This window comes from Mesoplodon mirus (genome assembly GCF_964341445.2).
Source record: "Mesoplodon mirus genome assembly, chromosome: 11".
Classification (NCBI taxonomy): Eukaryota; Metazoa; Chordata; class Mammalia; order Artiodactyla; family Ziphiidae; genus Mesoplodon; species Mesoplodon mirus.
In genome coordinates this window covers 55004975-55017709 of record NC_138987.1, presented here as the reverse complement: position 1 = coordinate 55017709, position 12735 = coordinate 55004975, and the positions used below count along the sequence as shown (strand labels likewise).

Genomic DNA, 12735 nt, shown 5'->3' with positions numbered 1-12735 from the left:
ACAGTGTACAAGGGTTCCCTTTTCTACACATCCTTGTCATCGTTTGTTATCTGTAGACTTTTTGATGATAGCCATTCTGACAGGTGTGAGGTGATATCTTCTTGTGGTTTTGATTTGCACTTCCCTGATGATTAGTGATGTCAAGCATCTTTTCATGTGCCTGTTGGCCATCTGAATTCTTCTTTGAAAAAATGTCTATTTAGTTCTTCTGCACATTTTTAAATCGGGTTGTTGGGGAAAATGTGTTTGCAAATGGTATGACTGACAAGGGATTAATATTCAACATATATAAACAGCTCATACAACACAACATCTAAAAAACATTTCTTGATTTTTGACCTTAAGGTTCAGAATGAAATTCAGTGACTTTCTTTCCCTGTGCTGAAAGAATGCCTGTCCTTTTATAGACGTAGAGCAGAGACTATTCAAAAATAACTCAGAGACTGACTCAGTGACTTCACTACAGCAGCAGGTTGCTTATCAGAGAAATGGATGTTGACCAGGGAATTACATCATCTCAGCATCATAGAATATCGGAATAGTGACATCATGGACTTGGAGGACCTGGAGAACCAAGAACCTCCAACCTCTCTAAAACCACCATGTTTCCCTTGCCTCAGCATACTGTGACTCCCTAATGGAATAAAGCTAGTTACTCCTCATAGCCTATATTCTTCCCTGTTGCTTTGTTGAGGTCCAGGATTCAAAACCAACATGGCCTGAAAGATGAGACCAGAATGAGAAAAGGAAAGAATTACATGTTGGAAAAAATATAGTAACAGATGAATTTTTATCTCCAATAATCTAGAGAATATTTCTGGGGATAAATTTTATTTTTTTCTTAACAAATGAGAGTAAATTTAATTTCTATGTAGTGTTGTTTTTTGAACCATTTTTACTTATCTATATTCTTTTATTCAGACATCATTTTACATGAACACCTGAATGGGATCACATCATACAATCTGTTGCCTGTTTTTTTTTTGGGGGGGGCTTGCCATCCTTTCCACATTTTCTCCTACTTATTCTCCACTCAAGGTAACCCATGTTAATCACAGAGTATATATCTTTCTTAGTTTTCTCTGGGTTTATATAGTCACATTCAAACTTATACACATATACGTATATGTATACATATAGAAGTTTTCCACCTCTGTTTAAAAACTGTATAAATACACACTTTTTATCCTGTTTGTTTTTCATTCTTTAATAATTTATAAAACGTACTACACTTCAAATGCCATAGCTCTAATTTATTTTTCTGTGTGTCAGCATAAAATTCTACTTGTGAATGTGCCATAGTTTCTAAACCATCCCCCTATGTTTAGGCTCACTCTGCTTCCATTTTTTAACCACTGCAAAAATGCTACAGTAAACATTTTTGAGTACATAACATGAAATTTACATGTCTTTATGTCTTTGGGATTGATTCCCAGAAATAGACTTGTAAAGTGTATGTATTTTTCTAATTTTAATTAATGTCAACAAATTGTTTTCTGGGTATGCTATAACACCTCACATCTCCACCAGCAAAGAGTGCCCTTTAACCCCTACTGAGCCTGCAATGTGTTATAGTTTATTACATAGTGCTATTTCATTTTTATTTCAATTTGCATTCCTCTGCCACTAGGCAATATTAACATCTTTTCACATATTAGTTGGTCCTTTGCATTTGATCTTTTGTGAAGATTATATCCACAGCTCATTTTTTTTCAGCTTGTTTGCTGTTTTTTTTTTTTTTTTTTTTTTTGCGGTACATGGGCCTTTTTAGATGCAACATCAAAGACAGGATTAATGAGAGAAATAATTGATAAACCAGACTTCATTGAAATTTAAAACTTCTTCTCTGTGAACAATGTCAAGAGAATGAGAAGATAGGTCATGGATTGGGAGAAAATATTTGCAAAATGCACATCAGAAAGAGTACTGTTATCCAAAATATACAAAGAAATCCCTATAACTCAACAATAAAAAAAATGGGCCAAATACTTTGACACCTTGCAAAGAAGATATACAGATAGAAAATAAGCACATGATGAGGTGTTCTTCACCGTATGTCATCAGGGAAATGCAAATTAAAACAAAAATAAGAAACCATTGGACACCCTTTAGAGTTGGCAAAATCTAAAATACTCACAATACCAAATACTGGTAGGGATGTGGGGCAACAGGAATTCTCATTCACTACTGGTGGGAATGTAAAATGGGATTGTCACTTTGGAAGACAGTTTGATATTTCTTATAAAACTAAAAATACTCTTACCATAATCTAGCAATCATGCTCCTTGGTATTTACTCAAAGGAGTTAAATACTTATGTCCATACAAAAACCTGCTCATGGATGTTTATAGCAGCTTTATTAACAATTCCCCAAATATGGAAGTAATCAAGATGTCCTTCAGTAGGGAAATGAATAAATTGTGGTACATCCAAACAATGGAATATTACTCAGTGCTAAAAAAAAAAATAGCTAGCAAGTCATGAGAAGACATGAAGAAACCTTAAATGCATATTACTAAGTGAACAAAACCAAACTGGAAAAGCTACATACTTTGATTCCAAATGTATGACATTCTGGAAAAGGCAAAACTGTGGAGAACAGTATAAAGGTCAGTGATTGCCAGGGACGAGGGTAGGGGAGGGATGAATAGGTAGAATACAGAGGATTTTTAGGGCAGTGAAACTACTTTGTATAATACAGATGGATACATGTCATTATGCATTTGTCCAAATCCATGGAATGTACAACACCAAGAGTAAACCTTAAGGTAAACTGTGTACTTTGGTTGTTTATGATGTGTCATTGTAGGTTCATCAGTTGTAACATTTGTATTAATTTGGTGGGTGATATTGATAGTGGAGGAGGCTATGCATGAGTGGGGGTGGGGATAAATGGAAAATCTCTGTATCTTCCTCTCAGTTTTGCTGTGAACCTGAAAATACGCTAAAATATAAAGTCACAAAAGTTATTGAAATAAAGAATAAATAAGTTAAAAAATAGTCTATGTTCAAATGTTGGAAGTCTCAATATTGTGAAGATATTAATAGTCCCCAAAGTAATAAACTGAATCTTCACCCTAAGAATGTTTTATTAATAAACAAAAGAAGAAAACAAGGATAATTTACTGTGAAATAATTATGCTATCTTCTCAATTTTGATATAAAATAGTTACAACCTTAAAATTGTAATTAAAAAACAATAACAACAACAACGTGCTTGGAACACGCTGTCTTTTGAAATATTTTCCCCTAAAATCAAAAAGAAAAATTAAATTTATTTTTAAGAAATATGCTCATGTCTTATCATTCAAAACAAGAGGGAAATATAATTTAAAAGATAAAAGAAGATGATATAATTAATCAGGAGTAAGAGATAAAGCAGGGGTTTTTGGTGCTTCACTCACAACTCCTCAGATTTTACCTTCTTAGCATTGAGGTACAGGTTGTCCTGACAGAGCCCACATTTGATCTAACATGTGTCAGAAACAACTGCTAGAACAAAATAGAAATTAAAATATTTTGAATACTCTGAGAGGCGAAGAAAGTACCTTACTTCAGTAACAATCCCAGGGACTGGGACTACCACTATTGCAAATGTTTACTCTTTCTAAGACAGCAATATTTTAAATATCACTTTCTGAGAGATGCATCCATGTGTATATATGGCTTTGGCCCAACAAATATGGCAAAACATAGGGCCAAAATTACTTCTTGACAGATTATTTTTCTCATTTGTGTCTTAGTAAACAAGTCATGTCTTTCAGGCAACAAGCAAAGAGTGACTGGTATCCTGGTTACCATAAAAGCAAAATTTGCTCCATCTGCTTACCTTCCCCCAGGCCCCTGTATGTCTCTGTTATGGTCTTTGACAATGATAATGTAGTTCTAATCGAACAATGAATAGAGTTTATTCAGTTTGCTTGAAATAACTTATCTGGTGCTAGCACAATTGTTTCTTCTCATAATATTTTAGGTGTTTGGCTGATGCTCTGATAATCTTATGGGTTTTATTAATTCTTTACAGTATTCAACAGTGGAGCCTATGAGAGATTAAATCAGCTTCTAAAGTTCAGAAATTCCACTGGATTTCATCTTAGGATACAGCTGCTAGACTTTACCTGAAACCACAGTCTTGTACAAATCCTACCCTATTCTGGATATAATGGATTCCCCTCACTTCCTTACTGATTTCTCCTGAGAGCTTTCTCCTTTAAATTATATACATATGAACACCCCTCTCAGTTTCTGGTTCTCAGGATCCCAACCTAAGACACTATCTAACCCTCAATCAATCTTTCCAACCCCACCAGAGGGCAAGTTGTTACCCGATGGGTGAGTTAGGGAGAAGAAGCATTGCTCAACCCCACCTTTCTCCTCTTTCCCATTTGTCCATAGAGAAGGTACATGCTAGTTTATTCCCTTGGTCATGTGATAAAATTAGTGGAGCAAGTTCACCCTGTTGAGACATGTATGTTAACCTGTGCTATCTATGGTGGGATGCATAAATAAGCCTAATTCAGGGGGAGTGGTAGCTACTTACAACTCAGTAGAGCATGTATGTGTGTGTGTTCCTTATGGTCAGTCAATGGGATGTCAAGCTCACTGAGTTATTCCTGAGTTTGCAAATGTTTTTGTCTGTGATTAGGCCATCCATATTTACTAGTATTTACTAATTGTTGTTTATGTAAATTAGTCTCCTATCCTTCCACAGAGACTGAGAGCTAGGAGTACTATCTTCTTCAATGTTTACATTTCAAAGAGATAGTTCTCAGGACCTCGAGAAAGACAGGCAAGAAGCTGAGAGAAGATTTACATTCATTTTAAAGAGGCAGAGAAAGAATTTACGATTTCAAGTTTTTTAAAGCAAATGCTCTAAGAAAAGGGAGATCAGGGCCAGCAAATGCTCTAAAAAAAGGGAGGTCAGGAACCTATATTCAGGAAAAACCTATTTAAGGTTTAGTCAAGCTGACTAAGGTTTAGACAAAAACCTATTTAAGGTTTAGTCATTAAGATTATATTTGTCAACACACACATACATGCATATAAGAAAACTTCTAAGATAATGAGGTCAAAAATTTGCTTCTGGCTGAACTCCAAGGAATTCAAGGAATCAACTCAGCTGTATCCTGGGCTTGCATGATCAGGTACCCACCCACTGGCTATTTAAATCTAGGCGTTCTTCTGAATGGTTAGATCTGAGGAGGCTTTATTTGCATAATACCCTTGGGAAACTATTTAGAGCAATAAGAGAAAATAGTGAAAAACAACTGTGTAATTGGTTTTGAAATGGTCTGAGTAGTTGCTCAAATATTTATATGCTGAGAATCAGAACTTTTCAAAATTGTATTTCTATGTACTTTTCTTAGGATTCAGAGCAGCCCAAGTTTATAAGAATCTAAAAAAGGATTTTGAAATCTTAGCCAGGGAGACTCCTGGCATATACACTAATATACTTTTTTTCCCCCCTAATACTGTCATGTAGATAGACAAGAGCTTTTCTTCAGAGAAAAGAGTTGTTGCTCTTTTCCACCTGCATGGTTTATTGAGACATTCTGTTAACAGGTCAGAGCACCTAGAGGGTTCTCTCCACTGGGGAAGAGGAGAGCTAGGTCTGCCTTGATATCTCCTGGGCCACTTATCTCTACTCTTCATCTCTTCCTCTCTGTGTCTCCTTTGCTCTGTACTTTGAGCTTTCCTGCAACTCTGCTCTTACAGTGAGATCATCCTTCCCCCATCCATCTCCATCTCTCCCTCTTTGATCTGGTTTTTATTTCTCTATTTATGAACATGCTCTGATCTGCCCTCAAAATTAACTCTTGTCCTTTCCTTGAGAATATTGAGGGATTAAAACTAAGGCAATGAATAACAAATAAGTCTATCATAACCAATGTATGCTGAGCACTGCACATAAGTTATATAAATAACTTCTTAAAACCATGTAAGAGAGGTGTTACTATATGCCATTTTATGGATCAGAAAATTGAGATAAGGAAGGCTTAAAGACTTTCCAAAGATCATACAACTAGTAAGAAACAGAACTAGGACTTGATGACTTGACCCCAGGTATGTCTCAGGCCATAGGAAGAGACACAGGAGAGGTTCCGAAAAACAAAATCTATTGTACTCACAGGCACTAGAAACAGTAGGCATGGCACACCACACAGGGCCATGTGGGGAAGCACCAGCACTGATGAGGAGGCAGAAGGGGAGAGAGAGAGAGAGCATGGCCTAGGGCCTTTACTGGGGTTTTCACTAGAAGGCAAGGTAGGGCAGGAACAGTTTGGAACTGGCTAGGTTGAATAATTTTGGGAGGCTCTGTGCTATAGGGGTGGTCCCTATTTGCCTGGTACCTGGCTCTGGGATGGTTAAGGCAGACGAATATTGTTTCCTGGCTTGTAAGGGCTACATAGAGGAGATATGGCTGTGAATTGGTTAGTGTGTATATTAAAGGCATTCTCCCTGCTAATTCCTTTGCTATCTCTAAGAATTAGCTATCCCTGGTGAGAGGCAGACTCTCCATAGCCAGAAAGTTTAAGATGTCAAAATATCACATTATACAAAAAATTAAAAATATAAACAATACACTGAGCCAGCTCCTTACTGGCAGTTCTCAAAGCATATTTTACAAGCCAATTAAACATCTTTGTCACTGAATCTGAATGAATTCTGCCAACTTGTCTACTGATTGGTTCATTGGATTATGTTCATAGGTTAATTTGGACTTGGTAGCTAACAAGGGCTTGATTGCTGGGTGAAGAAACAATAGGAGAAAAGTCTCCATCTCCCTTAAGTAATTAATTGCATCAGCCATAAGACAGGAAGGCCAGAATGAACCAGCTGAGTCAACAAGTTTGAATAGTGATCTTGAGGCTGAGTTTGTGTCTCAGTGTCAGGTCAGAGCAAGTGAATCTGGGCAAGTTCGAGGTTAGCATAAGTTAGCTAAATCTGGTATGAGAACAGAGAATGTAGCAAGGTCTGAATATAACACTCTTAAATAGGACTTAATTATGGATCTGTAGAGGGGAATAAGTAATCATGACTCATTGAGACAGGTGCCTTTCCACAGTAGAACATCTGGGGTATCTCTGGACTAACTTCCTTGTGCTCTAATTTCTAAATTTTAAAACTTTAACATATTTTAAAATGTTTTAACATCATGTGACTTTTCTAGGAGAAGAAGAAAAAATAACCCCCAAAATTCTCATCTTAATTAGTAGCAAGTCTCTGGTTTCCTTGTGTCCCTCCATCCAAGGATGTTTTCCTTCACACATTCAGCCAGCACCTTCAAAAACCTCAATTTCAAACACTCTCCTACCACAGTCACCTCTCTGTCTGATTCATTTAATTTAGTGTTCCTACACCAACCATTTTTCACATGCATTGAGAACACTAATCCTTTATGTCGACCACATTTCCATTTCATACCACTCATATCCTTACTTCTCTCATTACACAGGCAAGATTCATTCATTTAATCACCAGGGAAATTTCTTAACTCCATAACCCATCTCTCCTTTTATTATATCACATGTCTGACATAAATGCAATGATTGACTCTCCACATATACCAAACATGAGAAAAATCACATAAGAGTGACCACTGGACTCAAATTTATAACCAAAAATCTGGACTATACTTCACCACTGCAACTAATCCAAAGTAGTTATTTCAAACACCAGTCTCTCCCTGCATACCCCCACTGATGACTTTACCTTTCACCTTATTGACAATATAGAGGCTATAAATAAGAAACTCCCTTCCCTTCCAGATACAAAAACTTCCCTGTATCTTTCTCCATACTTTTTGCTTTCCTTCCTCTAACAATGGATCAAGCATCCCTATTCCCAAGGTAAACTCCTCCACTTATTCTCTGGCTCCTATTGACATTCCCCTTTCAATAAATTCAGCCCTTCCACCTACATTAGCAACTTCTCTCTGCATCTGCAAATGCTGTAATCTATCATCTATCTAAATATTTTATTAGACTGAGCAGCATCAGCTTGATCTAGAGTTGAGGGTGTAGAATATAAGAAAATAAAATATACTGTTGAGTCTAGAGAGTTAGTGAAGGTGGTTCAAAACTTGAACTTGGATCCCAGAGTCAAGAAATAATGTGTATAGAGAAAGGATTTAAGGCCCAGAGGAAACAGGCAAAAAATGAGGTTCGAAATGCTAATTTTATTCCAAGGGAAAGTTTCTTCTTTTTGAGAAACACAGCACCATCACCAAGTTCACCATCCTCAGGCTATCTGCTGACCCCCACATCCAGGCTCTGTGTTTTGTGCTATTCCTTGGGGTTTACTTCCTAACCCTGATGAAGAATCTGGTGATGCTGCTGGTGATCAGTGCTGATTCCCATTTCCATGTACCTATGTACTTCTTCCTAGAGCAACTCTCCTTCCTTGACATCTGCTACTTCTCAGTCTCAGTGCCCAAGTTGCTGGAAAATCTCTTGTCTAAAAAGAAAGCAATCTCAGTAGCGGGTTGCGTGGCCCACATCTCCTTCGTTTCCGCCTCTGAGGGCATTGAATCCTTCCTGTTCCTAGCAATGGCCCATGACCACTATGTTGACATTTGTCATTCTCTGTTACTCAGTCAGGTGATGAGAAACCACCTGTGTGTGGGACTGCTGTTGGCCTAGTGGGGCCTGGGCTTTCTGGATGATCACATCAATATCTTTGGAGCTGGCAATTTAGAGTTCTGTGAGACCCACACTGTCTCCTATTGCAGTTGTGAGCTGCCCTCCCTCTTCCCTCTAGCCTGCTCCACCAATCTCACTGTCCTGGCCTGGTCTTATGTCACACATAGCCTTGGAACTGTCCTCCTCATTTTCTTCTCCTGTGCTCGCACTGTGTCCACGATTCTGAGCATCAACTCCACCACAAGCAAAAACAAGGATTTCTCTGCCTGTTCCTCCTACCTCACTGTAGTATCTTGTCTAAGTCTTAGATTTTCACTTGAGCAACTGGGTAAAAATGGTGGCATCAGTTACTAAAATCAGCATGATTGGGGGAAATGCACAATAGAAGGGTGAAAATTAAGGATTTGATTTTTTGTTAGTTTGGCTGTTTGGCTAGTTGCATTTTGCCTAAACTGCTTAAGATGCTTATTAGACATTAAAGTAGAATGTCAAGTTGTACATATTATCTTGACATTCTGGGGAGAGGTCAGGGCTAATATTTGGCGTATATGTGGTATTTAGTGATATAAGATTAACATAGAACATCTAAGGAAAATGAAGTGAAGAGGAGGTCCTGGGAATGAGATCTGGAGCAGTCCAGCATTTCTAGTTCAAGTTGAGAATGACCCAGCAAGAGAAACAGGAGCAGCAGCCATTAAATAAGTAAGGAAATCAGGAAATTTTTGTGTCACAAAATCCAAGGAAAGAGAATGCTACAAGGAGGATAGAGAGGTCAGGTGTGTTGGATGCCACTCAAAATTCAAATAAGAAGAAAACAGAAAAATTACCATTGGGTTTTGCAACATTTGTTTTAAAGGGGTTGACAGTATTGACAAGAGAAGTTTCAACTAGCTGGAATAAGATGAGGAGAGAATGGCAAGTGAAAAAGTACAAAGAGCAACCATAGATAAATTTACTGAGAAGTTTTGCTGTGAAGGAGATTGAGAAAATGGAGCAGTAGGTTTAAGGAAAGTCAAGGGTTTTTTGTGTTTGTTTTTTCTTCTTGCTTTTGATTTTGTTTTGTTTTTAAGAGGAGATACTAAACCTTGTTTAGATGTTTGTGGAAGTGGTCACATAGGTAATATAATGTCAAGATTTGGAGCAGGATGGAGGCAAAGAAACTTTAGCTGATGGAAGAGAGTTCCTGAGGAAGTTCAAACAGAGGCTGGATGGTCACTTATGGGACATGTTGTATGGGACTCATGCATCAGATTGGAGATTGAAATAAAATGATCCATGTGATCCTTTATGCTCCATAGAATCCTGTGATTCTAAAAGTAAGGCTTATCTGTTTGCATATATGTGAGAGAGTGTGGGTAGGAATATATGTGCACGTAAGTGCACATTGAGGTCGAGTTTTGTCAAACCTGAGGAAGCCCCAGGCTGGTCTCTGGCTAGCAGAAGGGTTTATAGGCCCTCAGTGTCCACCCCATATCCTCCCCTTTCTCCGGACCACAATAGAGGCAGAAGTGCCAGGGGTCCAGATAACTGGCTACTGCTGTTTCCCCGTGAGTACTGATTAGTCCCCAGCTCCCTGGGGCCCTCATTACTCCCTCTCACTCTTTAAGAACCAGCCTGGCATATGGGTACCAAGTAGAGAGACAGAAAAATGATACAAGTCACACCCTCCAGGAGCCCTCCTTAGAACCAAAAGTGATAAAGGAGGAAGAAGAAGGAAGAAAAGGAGGATGGCTAAAGCTTCTTAATAGGTACTGACTCAAACCAGAGCCCATGCATACCAACACTTTAGGCTTTATCCAAAACTAAACACAAAGTGACTATTTAACTGCATTAAACACAGTTTTCAACTGGTTGGGAAAGAAAACCAGCTTTTCCTGAAGTCTAACTGAGTTCTTTGAGCACTGCACATCATTCACTCTCAAAGTGACACAGAAGGCAACGACTCAGGTCTCCATGTTAGAGCGAGACTCAACAGTCCTTCTTGGTCCTTCCCATCCCACGAGATGTGAGGAATCTTACTAGGGTCCAAACCTTTCATTGCACAGCAGAGAGAACTAAGTTCAAGAAGAAGAAGCAAAAACTGCCTTGCCAAACTGGCAAAAGTAGGTCATGAAAGAGCTGGGGTGAGATATTTACAAGGTTGAGCAATTTGCCACTTTATTAATCTGTAATCTGTCCTTTCCCTTCATTTATAAGATGAAGTTCAAGATTCCTTTGGGATATAATGGAGGGGGGAGCTATAACTTCAGTGGGGGGGGCAACTGAATGGAGCATTTCTGAATTATGGAGTGAGTTTGGAGTATTCTCTGGTTGAAGATTTCCTAGATAAATGCCAGGATCTTAAGCTGAAAGTAATTTGAGAGGTCATTTAGTTCAGGGCCCATCTCCAAGCAAGACCAAATCTGTAGAAATCACAGACTTAATTGCACAGCTTCTTAGAATTTTTCAGAGATAAAGCAAAATCTGTAACTCTCCTTTACATTCTTGTCACAAAACAAGATTTTTTGAAAGTTTTCATTATCTAAAAGTCTAAACACCTTGTGTCTACAAAGATTTACTCAGGAAGACCACAAAGTCTGCAACTAGGGTAAGAAATGGAGAAGAAAAAAGGACATTTTTGATACCCCTTTCTTCCTACTACACAAGAGCACAGCTCCTCTTGTCTTCACTTCAAGACATTCTCTTCCCTTAAAAAGCTTCTTTCTTTACTTTTCTACCAGGAACCTTTCAATAGCCTTCAGCCTTCCCAGTGGCCTCAAGACCGTATCCTCCAGCCACATTTCCTAGACCACAAACTTGGGATTAAAGAGCTAGTAGACAGGGGACAGAAATAAGAATAAAGCAGAATAACTAAGAGAAAAATCAGACTACTTGAGCCAGTTCCATTCTCCAGCTGAGCATTTAAGACTCCTTCTTGAAGAAATGGCTTCTCAGACCAAGTTCAATCTTGTTAGAGAATATACAGGGTAGAAATAGAATGGTAAGAGGAAGAGGTGCATATATTTTGTTGGAATTGAGCTTAATTAATTGCTGAATTTGAAGCAAAAGGGTAGAATTTGGATTGCATATTACCCCCCATAAAGATATTTTTCATTGAAAATATAAAAAGCATATTTAAAAAAATGTAAAATCAAGACAACTGACCATTCTGTTACTACCCAAACAACTCAGCTGTTTATTTTTCCACTGTTAATTCCACATAAGCCCCTATTGTGTGCATATTTTTACATAATTTAATGAATTTATACTAATTATGTATTCTGATTTTTTACTAGATATCATGAATATATTCTTTCTGTCTCTCCTCTATAATTATCATTTTAATCATTAGATAATATTCTGTCGTTTGTTTCTACAAAAATAAAGTAGCTATTCTCCAGTTATTAGATATTTTAGGTTGATCCTTGTGTCACTGTCTTGAAAATAACCCTGGAATATATATTTTCATACATAGTTTTTTCTCTTCTTTGAATCATTTGTTTAAGATAAATTTCCAAAAGAGAGAACCTAGATTTCATGTTGCCAAAATTATTGTACCAAATATAATGCTACCAATAATGTATAAGGTCATATAAGCCTCAACAAATCTTGCCAGCACTGGGTATTACAATTTAAAATAGTTAATTTCCATATAAATAGATGTAGAACAGTATCATCATCTGGCTTTAATTTGCAAATAGAGTGGAGGATTCCCATATATGTTTCTAGTATATGCATAGGATTTTAGGCTACTCATGCATTCACCACTTTAATTTTGTCCGAGGAATTGCAGCAGCTCAAAACCATGGCAGAGAGAACCTGCATACAGACAGGATACAGAAAGCTTCTAGAGTCGTTCAGTGCCAGATGATGAATCCCAAAGGGTAAATACTGTAGAAGGATATGGAAAGAGGGAAATTTTTAAATATTGAGAAGACAATTAAAATAACAAAATATGTTAGGTAGAAACTGGGGAGACTACCCTGTACCCAGCAGCATGTTTAGACTAAACCAAGAAGAATCAATTGCCTTGTTAAAGATCATGAACTATGTAAGTTAGTTCTCATCAGAAATAGAGTTCTTACATTAGCAAATTACTTTTGTTTTCCAATCA

At 37.6% G+C, this 12735-nt stretch overlaps 1 pseudogene across 1 annotated transcript; it reads left to right on the top strand.

The window, feature by feature from the left end:
* The first annotated feature begins 6168 nt into the window (after positions 1 to 6168).
* Positions 6169 to 8996, top strand: LOC309811935 (olfactory receptor 8S1-like; annotated as a pseudogene). The gene is made up of 2 exons: positions 6169 to 6264; positions 8190 to 8996. The product of its transcript is annotated as an olfactory receptor 8S1-like (transcript).
* Positions 8997 to 12735: the final 3739 nt, after the last annotated feature.